The 14,751-nt window shown below is 35.8% G+C and overlaps 1 pseudogene; it reads left to right on the top strand.

The window, feature by feature from the left end:
- The first annotated feature begins 257 nt into the window (after nt 1-257).
- The window catches only part of LOC118749527, a 38,292-nt pseudogene continuing 23,798 nt past the window's right edge, over nt 258-14,751 (top strand).

Below are 14,751 nucleotides of genomic sequence, written 5' to 3'. Positions count from 1 at the left end.
TGAACTTATCAAATTTCCCAATCGATGCGCTATTTCTGCTATCCTTCCTGCACAATACCACTCGTAAAGTCCTTTGTTAGCCACCGAAGTAGCAAATTTTTACCTGCAAAAAGAAAATTTGCTACAAATAAAACGCTGTTAGTGATTTTCCGTTCGACTAGAGCTGTTATCGGGCTAAACTTATTGTCAAAGTAAAACCAATCGCAGCACATTTGGGGCGAACAAATTCAATTTTGTAACATAATAACAGCAGAATAATGATGTACGTATGTATGTATGTAGCCAGCTTATGTAGAGTGTACATCCAACCGAAAAACGTATTGAATGGCAGGGGCAATAACGTTAGTTGATAACACAAAAAGTAAAATACAATAAAACAAAACAAAAGTGATCAAATAACGGTAACAACCGTAAAAATAATCCACCCACACACAAATAACTCAGCCAAAGTTGTAGGGAACAAAAGACACGAATAGCAACTCAAAAATTTCTCAGCATATCTGTGGTAATTTTCTGCTCGCTCGCTGCCGCAAGCGGCGACGCTTAAAGTGTGCAACAAATCGCTGGTGAAATAACTTCGAAAAAAAAACAAACCACGGCGACTGTAGGAAATTATATCTCACGAACACAAAAGGAAGGCAAAAATTAAATCTCTACAAATTCGAGTAAAGTCAATGGGGCGCGTGCTTGCTGCCACTCACTGGCTTCCGCACTTTTGCACATCCCCGTCATGCATAGCAGTATGCACCGAGACGCCCCACGGGTTAGATAGTTATCCGACCACCACCACGCTGATGACGACTCATCACATTTTGATGATTCCACCTTTCGTGCTACCTTTCGTGCTACCTTTCGTGATTCCCATTTTTCCTTTGCCCAACTTCCGCTTGCTATTCCTTATTACCGTTGGCGTTAGCAATTTCTGTTGATGATTTTCCGTTTTCAATTCACAACAATCACGTATACGCCATGGTGTCTGATGTAGTACAGGCGTCACAGATTTTTTGGTTTCTAGAGTATGAAAAATTTCTTATTGTTGTTATAGTTGTCTGGTATATCCGTTAACATTGCATTAGAATGAGAAATGCGCGCAGCACTCAAACAACACGAAAACCAAACAATCGCTTTAACAAAATCTGCGCTGCCTTTCATACATTTTCCATTTTTTTTTGCGTATTTTGACCCTTTTAACGCCTGTAGAAATAAACCTTTCTAATTTTTACTACTTAAATATTTCACAATTTTTTCTTCTTTTTTGCAGTTTGCAAGGCTGCCCGCATGAGCAACACCTGCTGCACGCCCTGCTCAACAACCACTACAACAATCTGGAGCAAGCCGTTGTGAACAAATTCGCTCCACTGTAGCTCATTTTCGGTTTGACGACAATACAAATTGTCGATGTGGTGAGTATTGCTTGTCTTTCTTTTTACACGTTAGCGGTCCGGTGTGTGTGTGTGTGTGTGTGTGTTCTAACCGCATTTGCACATTCAATCAAATTCAAACAAAAAGGTTTCTCATAAAAATGGTAAATTAAGCTTCAGCACGCCCTTAGGTATGCTCTGGTAAACTCATTAAATTAGCAAACAAAAGGCAATTACACGGGTGTGAAGTACAAAAAAACTATTTATCTTTTAATTACGCTATGGTGAAGTAAAAAACAAAAAGATTTTATGTTGAGGTTATGCACTTACCTTGCGTCTGTGGAAAGAGTGCCAATTTGTAGTTTACCTTCAATTTGCACACTAAGCCGCGACAAAGAGAGAACATCGGCCCGTAGATAAAGCTTGCACTGTAAACAATTCGCGAAACGAATCTAATTAGGAAGTGTCAAACAAAATATTTAGGAAAATATAAATTTTGATTAAGGAAAATATATTCACGGGTATATATACCCACTTATTATAAGGTGAATATTTAGCAGATGAAGTATTGTAAATCTGTGGTTGGAAAACCTGAGGAAACGAAAATATGTTAGTCCTTAGCTTTTTATATAGGCTAACCGGCGAGATAAGGATTCAACATACGAATCCAATAGTAATTGCTAGTGGGGAGCTTACTGAGTATATATTTTTTGTGTGCAAAGTTGACTTTTGCTCTGTGTAAACTGGATTTTTTTAGTGACTTATGCCTTTTTCAAAATAAACATTTTCGTTATACCGCTGATTATTAAAACTTCTCTCGAGCAGGACCTCAGTAGTTCCCAAAATTTCAATTGGTGTTATCATTAATTAATTTTTTTGAAAATGTGACCTATGCCACTTTCAAAATAAACCCCTTAAATGTGTGCTTCAACCTCTATTCGATTCAAACCCACTCTTCTTTCTTTTTCTCTGACCTTCTCTTATGTAATATTGCTACTTATTTCACCTTCCATCCTAAGTAGATTCCTGTGATAACGATATAAGTAAGTGGGGAAGAGTCCGTATAGAATTTAATGGCAGCCTCAATAATAATAAACCTCAATTATACATTTTTACAGCACACTGAACTGAAAATTTTCGCTTACGTTCTAAGTTGTGTACAAGCAAATGCTTAAACCCAAATAAAAACAAAATTTGGAGTACTTCAAGTTACAAATTATAGGAGCGTTGCTAAGATGCAATTCTAACTAGCAAGCTTACCTTTCAGTATCAACATCAGACACGCATATAATTGCATATATATGTATATGCACTTACATGCCCACTTCACACACAATGTTGATTGCCACTTGAACTGCTGCTGAAAGTGAAATTAAAAAAAAAAGAGTCACAAGTAAGTGTAAGGAAATAAGAAAGCTGAAATGCTTCCATAGTAAAATATGAAAACAACATACAAAAAAGGGATATTGTGATAACGAGGCAGTGCAAGGGGTAGGGTTTGAAAAAAAAGATAACTTTGTGCTAAAAGGGTTCATCTGATATTAACCGACACAGGTCAAATGTCTGTGTGTGACAATTTGATCAAAAGTGTTCGGCAATTTAGTGTTTTTATTGTAAACTGATAAGAAAGCATGAAATAAAATATCGTAAATAAATATGTTGAGATGGTGTAATAAGTTATGTGCATATGTAAGTTCAGCCGCATTATTTCCAAATGTGATTATAAAGTTGTCTCAGCCCGCCTCAACTTATATTAAGATTTCAGAAAAATTTTGCTATAATGAAGGGTAACAAGTCTCGAATAAGGATAGATTTACTAATCCCAAGATAACCAAAGTGACTATGTAAAAAAATTTGAACAATTAAAAGAGACTATAAGTAAGTATGAATAGTCCTAGTAAAATTTTGTAATCTTCACATTACTCTCAGGTCGATTACTTGCTTTCGCTGAAGGTTACTCTCGTAGTGGCATCTACGGGTACGTATGTATTAAAAACCCTACAATTCTGGAGAAAGTTTGGTGAAAGAATTTTGAGCTTATTGGCGATAAACTGTTTAAAAATACTTAAAACTTTTGAGCTTTGTGCCTTAATACTTTTCAAGCAGAAATGACTGCTCGGCCCATGATAATGTAAGTATTAAGGCTTGTATAATTATAAACATAGGCGTATCTATGAGGAAATAAAATCAGACAAAAATTAATATAATTTTTTCGAGGTTCTCCGTAACTTACTTGGTTAATAGAATTAATATGGAGTGAATATTTCTCAGCTCTTTTTTCAAGTTCTTATACATTTTTTTTTTTAAGATTGTCGATCAGCGTATTCCAAATGGCCTCTATTTCCTTTCCGGCAGTGTAGATTTCGGCTTGGTTACACATTGATTGCAGTATGCACCCTAAAAAATGCCAATATTGCACTGCTCGGAAAAGGGCACTGTTATCACTCACTACAACAAGTCGAGCCCTAACCGCCAAAAAAACGTAAGCGCCATTTTTTTCGAAACTATTTTTTTGATGCAGCAATGATTCGAGAGTATCTAGATGAATTTCTGCATCAAAAAAAAAAATTTTGAAAAAAATGTCGCTTACGTTTTTTGTCGGTTAGGGCTCGATATAGTCTCCATACATTTGATTATTCTGATATTGGGTTTTTTGTCATACGTACTCATTTTTTGCAGCTCGAAACATGAAATTTCGCACTATTACCAAATATTTGTAAGAGAAAACGTACAATGGAAATGATAGCGATCGGGTCACTATAACCTATAATTGCACATATACATAAAACTCCCTCATGAGGACGGTTAAAACCGATAAATTTCCTGAATTCTAATAGAATATAGTACAAGTTTAAAATGGCTCAAAAATTACCGCGGTTTTTCTGTACTCTTTTTTTCCATTTGCTTCCATATAACGAATACAAAAAATTATTTTTATATCGAATAAAAACGTAGCTTCTTCGACAAAAAAATCTAATAAATGATTTTCTACTAGAATTTACACTTTCAATCTAGGAAATCTAATTAAACAAGCTCGAAATTTTTACGAAGGTTTGCTGAACTTTTTTTAAAATATTAAAAAAAAATAATAATATGTTGTAACTTTTCAAAATGTGGTGCGGCTAAAATTTGGTCGACCACTACATATATTTGCAGGGTATCCCAAATCACCGGTCTAACCCTTCTAAAATGGAAGAAAATGTTGTTATTCATCTTTGTGAAGTTTAATTTTATATATTTTCATACCTTAGCCCCTTTTCAATTTTTCGTATTCGCCAGTGAATATCCGTATATGTGTGAATCGCGAATGCTCAACTGCTTGAAGTGTACTGGCACACTCATAGAGCTACTCGAGCGAGCAAAGATTTTCTCACGCTTTCGCCATTATTATTATAGCCACTGCATTAGTGGCGGCTGCTTCCAATAGCGAAAATTAATCTGAAGTATCTGTACACTGTAGCAGTGGAAACTACCAATACATTCTTTAGAGGTTAAGAAGCTGCGAAGGCACACACTTACACTAGCCACATTGCTTACAAGGCTCGCCTTCTACTTCTTCGCATACAGACTCGAATTGACTAAACTTTCGAAAGCGGAAGGGTAAAAAAATTTTCAGAGGGAAGATGCAAGCGGATCATCGTGGGGGCAAGGACACGTGTAGTTAACAGAGGCTGAATACATAGAATATACGCAGCATCAACGATAAAAGTGTTGCCAGGTTGTATTAATTTCCCATCGATTTCGGGTTATTCTGGATCATTAAGGAGAAATTAACACTTTCGTGATTTTGGAAGGGATTTTTTTAATAAAAAAAGTGGAAACTTTTGTAATTATTATATAACGAATATGGTAAAACGAAAGCAAACAAAAAGTGTTACTTGGTTCATGATAAAAGACTAACAAGGAATCGAATGTGTTTTGTAACACCTCATGGAGTTTAATTTCTCTCATCGCCGTTCATTAATCCAGCTATTCAAATGTATAAGGAGCTATGAAGTCCATCACAACGATATCACCATCCACCACAATAGCATATTTCGTTTCCGAGTTGAAGCCTTTCAGCAGCTACTATATCTAGTAACCTTGGACACCTTCACACTATATTTATGTTCTGGTTTTTTAGGGAGAAATGAAATGGTTTTAGGGTAAAATTATATGATCCATCTGGCAACACTTCACGCAACTCAGGTGCAGCAAAGCAACAAACAAATATAGTATCAGACAAACGTTATGTTGCCGGTGTGGCGCGTCGTCGCAATAAGCTGCATTGCCACCACAATGCCAAGTGGAAAACGTGAAAGGCAAAAGTGTCACTTATCAAATGATTTATGCCTGTAATTTACTGCTAGCCTAAGTAGTTGAAGCCAAATGCATTAACACGCGCGCATACATACAACGCAATACATGCAAGCGCACAGCAGCGGATGACTAGGAAGTCGAAGAAGACAACACTGCCACCAGCAGTGAGTGTGGATATGGATATATGTATGTGGTTGCCCTCACAGTTTGCCGATTCACTCATTGAAAATTTGTGGCTGCGAGTTTATGTTTGTGTTAGGTTTTTACAGCTCGACTTAATGTCTTTGGATGAGCAGGCGTTTGTGTGTGTCTCTGGGAGCCATAGTTCAGCAAGTTCAAGTCCAACGAAAATTGTATGCCACTGTCATTGCCGCTAATGGTGCTGCTTCACAGCTCGGTGGAAAAGGAAGAGTGAAAGAGTAAACTGAAGAGAACCTAAAGGCAAAAGCAAAAACAATATAGTAAAGACCGAAAATAAATGCCAGCTATGCAGTATTTTAAATAAATATTAAAAAATGGCAAATTTATATAAACTTGATGTGAAAAGTACCGAGAGGCAATTAAATTGTTGTTACAATTCTTACATCTTTAAGTTCCGAAGAGCACGCCGAATTTATTTTTGATTTCAGTGTAAAAACCTTATACTACATTAATAACAAAAGTAGAGCATTGCAAATAGACTCTACATTTATTATAGCGTTTTATTAAGTAGTTCGCTTTTATTGAGGGAATTATGCTCTCAATGGAAGTGATAAATAAATTTCCCTCAATAAAAATTGTTTATAAATGTAGATTCAGTTCTCGGATTAATGGAATAAATAAACGTATGGATGTTAGCCTGAAAATTACGTGCTTTATCTACTTAAGTATTAGGTATAATGAACCAGCGCTAGCCAATCACAAAGTCACAGAAGCTGCCAAAATCGATTCGCGAGAGCTATTCAGGATTACCCTAGAAAAGTCAAGATAGTTACACTCAATCCTCGCAAAAGTTGGTCGTCGGATTTGTGTTAAGTATTGAAGGAGCTTTGCTGCATCATTTCCGGTCAAACAATGGCCTGTCAAAACAACCACATAAAAACTGAATGCGCGTTTTTCCCAGGCCTCTAAGAATTGAAACCTTATCTTCACCTTCATCTTTCTCATCATTTTCCGTTTCATTTACACCTTCAACTTCACCTATATCTTCACTCTTCATATTCTTCTTCATCTTCACCTCCGCTTTCAGCTCTAGCCCACGTTAAACTTAGTTATTTATCTACTTTTTCAATGGCATATTTTAGTTCCAAAAGTATCCGTCTAGCGTAGTTAAAAGAAGTACTCATTGTTGACCCTCAAGCCTAGATCTGTCCTTGGTATTCCATAACATCTATGAAATTACCCTAACTTTTCGCTATTTTCTTTTCTTTGTAGTTTTCTCAATCCAATTGGTAATCAAGGGTGCTACAAATAACGCTAACCCAAAACATTACAACTAATTAAACCAACAGTCTAAAAAAGAATCAAAATTTATTCCTTACCACTACATTAACAGCTAAATAAACCAGCAATTTCTTCCAACTAAATACACACTGAGTCAAATAAAATTCTAACTGGGGCGCGAAAAGGGATAAAATCCAAATTGTGATAAAATAAAAAACCAAAATGAAATGAAATAAAATAAGAGGAACCCAAAAACAAAAAGTTAACAAAGCGACGTTTGCAGTGCAACCATGAGCCTCCTTCGCGGAAAAGCCAAGCAGAAGCGGAAGTTTGACATCGCAGATGCGCTGACTCTCAAACTTGGCATAATTATATATGAACTAAAAATTGTGGAAGATTATCGGTGCGGTGAGTAAATACTCTGAAAGCTATAGCGCAATCGCAGCTGAATAATGCTGAATGCTTTCATTAGCCAAGCCAAACCATGTTGCTACGCCTGTTGTTATGCCATGTTTGCCTCCTTTATCTTCAGCTGCTGCTTCTTATTTCCTTTCGTTAGTACATTTTGGTTGCTTTGCGGCTTTTTTACTGCGAATAATATTCAAACTAACGCACACCCACGCACTTACATAGATGTTCGTGTATATGTGCGTGTATGCGCCATTGAATTACCACTTGAGATGAGTAGCTGGCGCGACATTTACGAGTATAATTAGAAGACAGCATCGCAACGCTACTGCTACGAGATACGCGCTCGTATTAACTTACGAAGGCAATGCAGCGATTACTATAGCTGCAACTATTAATACTTAGTCAACCACAAGCCACCAATACGACACGCGCCTGCAGACATACTAAGCGACAGCCAGGAAATATAAGGCATTAGTTAAGCACATGCGAGGTCCTATACATATTTACGTGTTTACAAGCGTTTATTCATCCGAATTTCAAACTTTGTACAAAAATTAGAAAAATCAAACACTTTTAAAGCCTATTAAATTTTAATATAATCAAATGCAGGTTGAAAGTGGCTGTATAAATAAATATAAATATAAAAACCACTAAATATTTTTTTGATTTCAAAATAAAAAATTGGGGGAATTTTCTTTCGATATAGAACAATCCTAGCGGTGAGAGCATAAAAATTCCGACTTTACTTTTTTTTTACATGCATTTTTGGACCACTATAATTTACACACATACACATGTATGTAATTTTTCCTATCCACTCATTTTCAAATTTAATGACTGTTAGCCGAGCTAATTTCGAAATTAAAGTCTTTTCCAACATTCATTTGTAGCTAATCGTCGCCGCTGGGACAGTGAGCATAACGGCATTTTACTTGGTGCCTGAAAAGATCACTGATACTTGTCTGAGCTAATTGTATTGTTTTGTTTTTTTTTTTTGTCACTATCGCGCGTTGCTTTCACCACGCCACTTTATTGTCATTTAAAGCTTATTTTATCTGTTTTCATTTTTCTTTCGTTCTTTACCTAACATACCCGGGGCATCTTTGCCATTGTTTTCACAACTATTGTCTGCTCTCACTAATCACCACAGCACACAGCCTTTATAGTCAAAATCAGCCGCCTCCGCGGCCATTCTTCTTCAAAATGTTATTGTTAAACTTACAACAATTGTTCGTAGTTATTATTGCATAGTTCGGCGTAGAAAGGCTTAAAAGGATTAATTTGCCATTTCGTTTTGTGACGTCTTTCTTACTGGCCACAGAAATGGCACCTGGATGTCTATTGTTTTAGTCACCAAATCAAAAACAAAAAAGATTATTTGCTTTGCATTAACGCCCGGCTATTTTGATTCCAAATTCATTTGATGAAAAATTTATGAACTCGATATTAGCGTAATCCTGTAGCGGGGACAACATTTATTTTATTCATTAGAGATTTCGTTAATATTTATGTGCCCGCCTTTTGTATTGCTAATCAGACAGGCGAGTGAGGGAAAAAGGTCTCTAAAATTGGTTAAGGAAGACTCATTGTCAATTGACTATTGAACTTTGCGACGCTATGGTTGCAAAAATTTCAAGGACGTATTTTACTATGCAAAAGGGTAATCAAAATTATTCATTGTGCTACAATTTTGCTTCGCCCTTCCCGCTTAGGTATTTTACTTCGCCGGTAAAATGAAAGGTCAAATTAAGCTGTGACGTTAAGATTAGAAAATTATCGAAATTTACATAAGTTTGATATGTGTGTAAATAGCAAATTTTTATTACTTATACGAAAATACTATTACGATTGTATTAACGATAAGGTTTACGAGTCCCACATATTGAGAGCTGCTGTTTAATCCTTACGATTCACAGTCGGCATTTCGATGCATAGGCTTTACGTATAGGTAATGCAAATCTGAAATCGGAATATTTTGTCCAACACGTATACTGCTAGTTGCTTAGATTTTTTTAATTTTTTTGTAGGACCCTCTCGGAAGGCCTTCGTCTTTCTGTACGCCGTGTGCCGTTGTACTATGGTTGATATACATATACTGCCGGTAGCTTCCCTGCACTGCGCAAGTGTCCATATGAAAGAAAGTTACTAGCAATTTAGAGATAGTTAGGAATTTCACTAGGTTTTGTATACTGTCGTACTGTTATATGTCATAAACTTTAAACGGCTAAAACTATATTTATGGAATTCGCAAGCTAACACAAAAGTTTTATTATGAAATTTCACACAATTAAAAAATAGTTGGTGGTAATTTCAAGTTCTCTAAACATTTATTTAGCCGTTAAAAACTTTACAACATACAACAATACGACATGTACGACACCTTGTGATCCACCCAAATATATATCAAAATAAGGCTTAGACTGGTTGCTTTGTTATGCGATGAGGGACACTGGATCCCTATAAATTCCGATTTCTGCTGGCAGGCGTAGTGTAAAAATTCAAACCTAACCCCGATTCGTTCATCTGTGCAAGCATCAGCGTGCGCCAATAAGGTTCCGCGTTGTTGTTGTTTAAGCAACATCGGCTCATGGATCGCTCGGCTACAACAATCGTGAATGAATGAGATTTTTCGTTTAGTTTATCTCTGAGCTGTCTACATTGGAATGCTTATGGGGCAACTCTCTACCGCCAATTACATCTCCATTATAAAGTAGGCAGTTGAAGCCGTTGTTCAGAGATGGAGCGGGAGCTAGTGCTGTGGAAAAGGAACGCATCTTGAACTTTTTTTTGCGCTAGAGAAATCTCCTATAGGGTTTCGAGATAGATGCTCATTTTTGAAGGAGATAAAAGAATGATTGAAGTCCAACTACATATATATTGAGTTCAGGGTTACTCCGCTAAATATGAATAAATAAAAGGTACAAAAGCGCAAATATTATTAGCATGAGAAACATAGTTAAATCCCCTTTCAATTTTCAATTTCCGCCATTTTCACTAAAATGTTTTTAAAAACAGCCAAAACATTCAGAAAGTTCAAGACACATGTATCTACTATACATATATCGAATTTCGCTTTTATTTCAAAGTCAACAGCGTGGGAGCCCATTCTAGTTGGTAAATAAATACGGCGACGGCGCACATTTTTCAAGCAGCAACAGCACATAAATTGACAAATATTCAATGCTGCAGTGAGTCTGTAAGCCAAGCTATAAAACAATAAATTCAAAAGCTAAACTAAAAATAATTGTTCGCTGCCAAATAAATGCATTTTTATTTATAGCAAGAATTTGAAAGCAAAGATTAAATACATAAATATATAAGTAGCAATAAAACAGATGTTGGACTTCGTAGCGGCAGAAAACACTCAGAATTTTCATTACTACCATTACTCAGTGGACCCATCACGAAGTTTTCCGATACTTTATGCTTTCAGCATTCTAGCGTGTACTCCACTTCTACATACATAGGATTTTCTTCACAGGCATGCGATAATGTATCAATATTCTACGTGATCGCTGTTTGCATGGTCGCCATGACGTATGAGTAACATTTTGTATCGTCTTGCATGCGTTGTTATTCCAAGTTAACTTAATGCTAAGTGTAGCTTATTGATGTCACTGGTAATTGAGCAGTGCAAATGTGCGCGCACATACGTGATTTCTTGTTATTGATATGATACTTGGTCTTATTTGTATTACAGTTAGATGTGAGGCTGAGAAGTGTATTTCTGTTTTCATGTCAGCACGTGTGCGTTATAAATCATATGGAGCTCTCAGTAACTGATTGAAGAACACATTCTATCACCCTAATTGAAATTGGAAATGCTGAAACAATGTTAATTGCACTTTTGCGGCCAAGTGTTCACAGATAATGTCTTTGCAAGCAAGCAACTTTTCACGAAAATATTGACTTTAATAATTACTTATGGACAAAGATTGTGTAAATAAAAGTTATATTTATATTTTAAAATTAAAAAAAATGATTGTCATGGCTTAAGTTATAGCTTCATAAAATTAAACTGATTTGCAAAAACGCTTATGGCGATTTCGTTTCTCATAAAAAATTGCGCCTTTTGATTGCCCCTTTCTTTTTTCGTCTTCGATCCTAAATCAAAGGAGAAAGGTGCGAAAATTGGGTGTTTGTTTCTTAAAATGTGACTCTCTTGTAAGGCAAAAAAGACACATTCTCTGACCTGCCTGAAAAAATGATAAGATCCTTATTCCAGTAGCTCAGAAATTTCAAGAGAAAATCTACATATACATACATATGTAAAAACTTTTACAACCAGGATAACAAACTAACTTTCTTGAAAAGGTTGAATTTAAATTGAATGACCAAAATGTTGCCATACGAAAGCTTTCAATAGCTTCTCGAATAAAAAAATACGCCCATTTAATTGGCATGTCTACATATTCCCACTAGTAATTAAACAATCTATTATGGATTTTCCAACTTTCCTAATTGGAAGTCATAACAATTATAGCACGTATATTTGACAAATTATTGGCAGGAAAGTCAAGCATGAATACCTGGTAATTATTACGAATTAATAATTTTAAATTGTCCCTACATACATGCATACATACATATCTATGAATAATAATGAATTTGCAACAAAAAATAAAAAAATATTCTTACAACAGCACTACAGCTGAGACGCAGCGATGTGGCATAATTGTTTTGATTTTGACACATAATTTGTCAACAACTGTCAACGCCAACAATGTAGCTACTTTGAATGCTTCGGCAAATGCACGTACACCAGCACACGTACGCACAGCCAAACAAATTTGTTGGTATTTGTTTTAGTTTTTATTTGGATAGATATTTACAAAAACAGACAATTGTATTGAAGCTTTCGTATACGTGTGTGTTGGTGTGTCATCAGTGCATGTCTCATAAAACTTATGGAAACATCATCGCATATGCATGTAAATACTTATACAATAGGGGTATTCACGATCCAATGCATACTGTCTAGCATGGTAAATTGCATGATTGGCTAATTTTGTTGTTGTTTTGAACACATGAAACAACAACAATCATGATATTTATGCTATCTATGCACCATGCTAGACAGTATGCACCGGGTCGTGAATACCCCTAATGTGCGTGAAGCATGCATACACACCTACATATTTACTAATTATAACCGAACATATTTCCATAAATGAGAATATTTTAGCTACTAACTATTTTTCGTTTGGCCATTAATGCTAGCCATTTTTGGGCCAGACTCTGCTCGCTGCTTAGTAAAATGAATGCCCTGAATTCAGCAATATTTTTCATTCTTCCATATGCCTATTAAATAACTCATTCTCACTTTGCTCAGCGCTCATTTAACTATAAACCAACGTCCGGCCACCCGAGCTATATATTTCGATAGAAGAATTTATTTCGGGATGTTGCTACATACCTCTAGTTTCTGTTGCTTGTTCCCTTTTCATCGATTTTTTATATATATAAATAAGTACTGCATAAGCACAATAAACACCCAAAATATATTTTCGTATATTCCACCACACTATTTCACATACATACTTCGTGTCCTATCACCATGCATACTTACATACAAACTTATGCCACTATCACTCGTTGCCAACTGACCAGCCAAGCGGGAATAAGATTTCAGTTGCCGCATTTTTGTGCCCCACAGCCAAATATCTAGCACCACGGCAGCACAGTGAGCTACCAGAAGGGTCTGGCATCTGCTATTTTACGTACATATCTACGATATTGCTTGTGTCGTATGTTTGTATTTACAACTATCCCTTTCTGTCGTTGTATTCAGGCGTAAAATGGCTGTGCTAAATTCACATTTGGGATTTTTTTTTGGAGCTGTCACTTTTAACGGCAATGGAGGGGTGTGTATATACTTGTAGGCAAATACATATGCTCATACCAAACTAAAGGTAAGTGTTCAAACACATGCACATAAAAAGGTATTAAGTAACTACTATCTGCGCCTTTTGTTTGTCATGAGAATAACAAAAGCTTTGGCTTTCAAAAAGGTTTGTCCAACAAAAACTGTTGTGGTAATTTTAGCAACCATATCCTTGCCGTTAAATTAAAAATACATAGCCAGCTTTATTCGCTAATAAGCTTCCTCACGCTTGTGCGAAAGAAAATAAATCAAAATGCATATAGGAAGGTGAAATCAACAATTCAACTTTAAAAACTTTAAATCGATTTTTAACAGCACGCTAAGGCTTTGAACAATATTAACATTTAGAAATTTGTCTATTTTATATTTTATTTTTTATATTTTATTATTTTTTATATTTCCATATTTTAGTTTTGACAAATTTCAGATTTTAAAGGCGGATCCACGATTTAATAACACAAATATTTTTTTTTAATACGTAGAAAAATTTTTCCAAATATTAAGGGCAACTAAATTTGTATAACAAGCCGTCTGAATATGAAACAAAAGAACAGATTTTAGATAAAATTTTTAAGGCTGGTCCGCGGCAATTTACATAACGTGTAACGAGGTACCACCTATAGGAAATACATATGTTTTGTGGAATTATTCCTTTTCATGTAAGTGACAATGTATGTATATTCCAAGCATAAACTAAATCGGACTATAAATACGGGTTTTTGAAATATCTCGACCGCTGTGGTACCTAGAAGATTAACTCATCTTTCATATTGCATTTCCATAGGATTCCTAGCTGGGCTTGAAATTTCATTTCTCTACCTCATCGGGAAGGTGGTTAAAAAATTATTGCAAGATTTGACCCAGACAAACATACGTACATACAAAGCAAGTTACATTAAATCTTATAAAAGCACCGCCTATTTCAGTTTTCGTTCCCTATGGTGTACATAAAGCGGTTCATCGGCAACTATTGAACGTACATTTGTACAGTATTTCAGGCGAAATAGCACTAAACGCTACATGAATACTCTGATATTATAGCAAATTGTATTTCAAGTTTTCCCACTCAAGCAACTCTTACCTCGTTGAACGCTTTAATTCCTGCGGGAAGCGATTGCTTCATATTTTAACCACTATCCATTGACGCATTCACGTCCCTTTGAATTCCCACCACAACATTCTCTACAATAAATACAAACTGCGCTATCAAGTTGATAGGAACGCGGACTGTGTACAATGGACCGCTCAACTGCCAGCGCTGATGCCGTTGTTGGTGCCGAGTTAACAACTCAAAATCAAGTAAAAAAATACTCTAGTGTTTCAAACCGCGACCACGGCACACGGCATTGCACTCGCAATCACAACACTCACCAC

This window comes from Rhagoletis pomonella, unplaced genomic scaffold, assembly GCF_013731165.1.
Source record: "Rhagoletis pomonella isolate Grant_MI unplaced genomic scaffold, Rhpom_1.0 Rhpom_scaffold_00018, whole genome shotgun sequence".
NCBI classification, from domain to species: domain Eukaryota; kingdom Metazoa; phylum Arthropoda; class Insecta; order Diptera; family Tephritidae; genus Rhagoletis; species Rhagoletis pomonella.
Note: the sequence above shows the minus strand (reverse complement) of the source record. Positions and strands in the feature narration are given on the sequence as shown.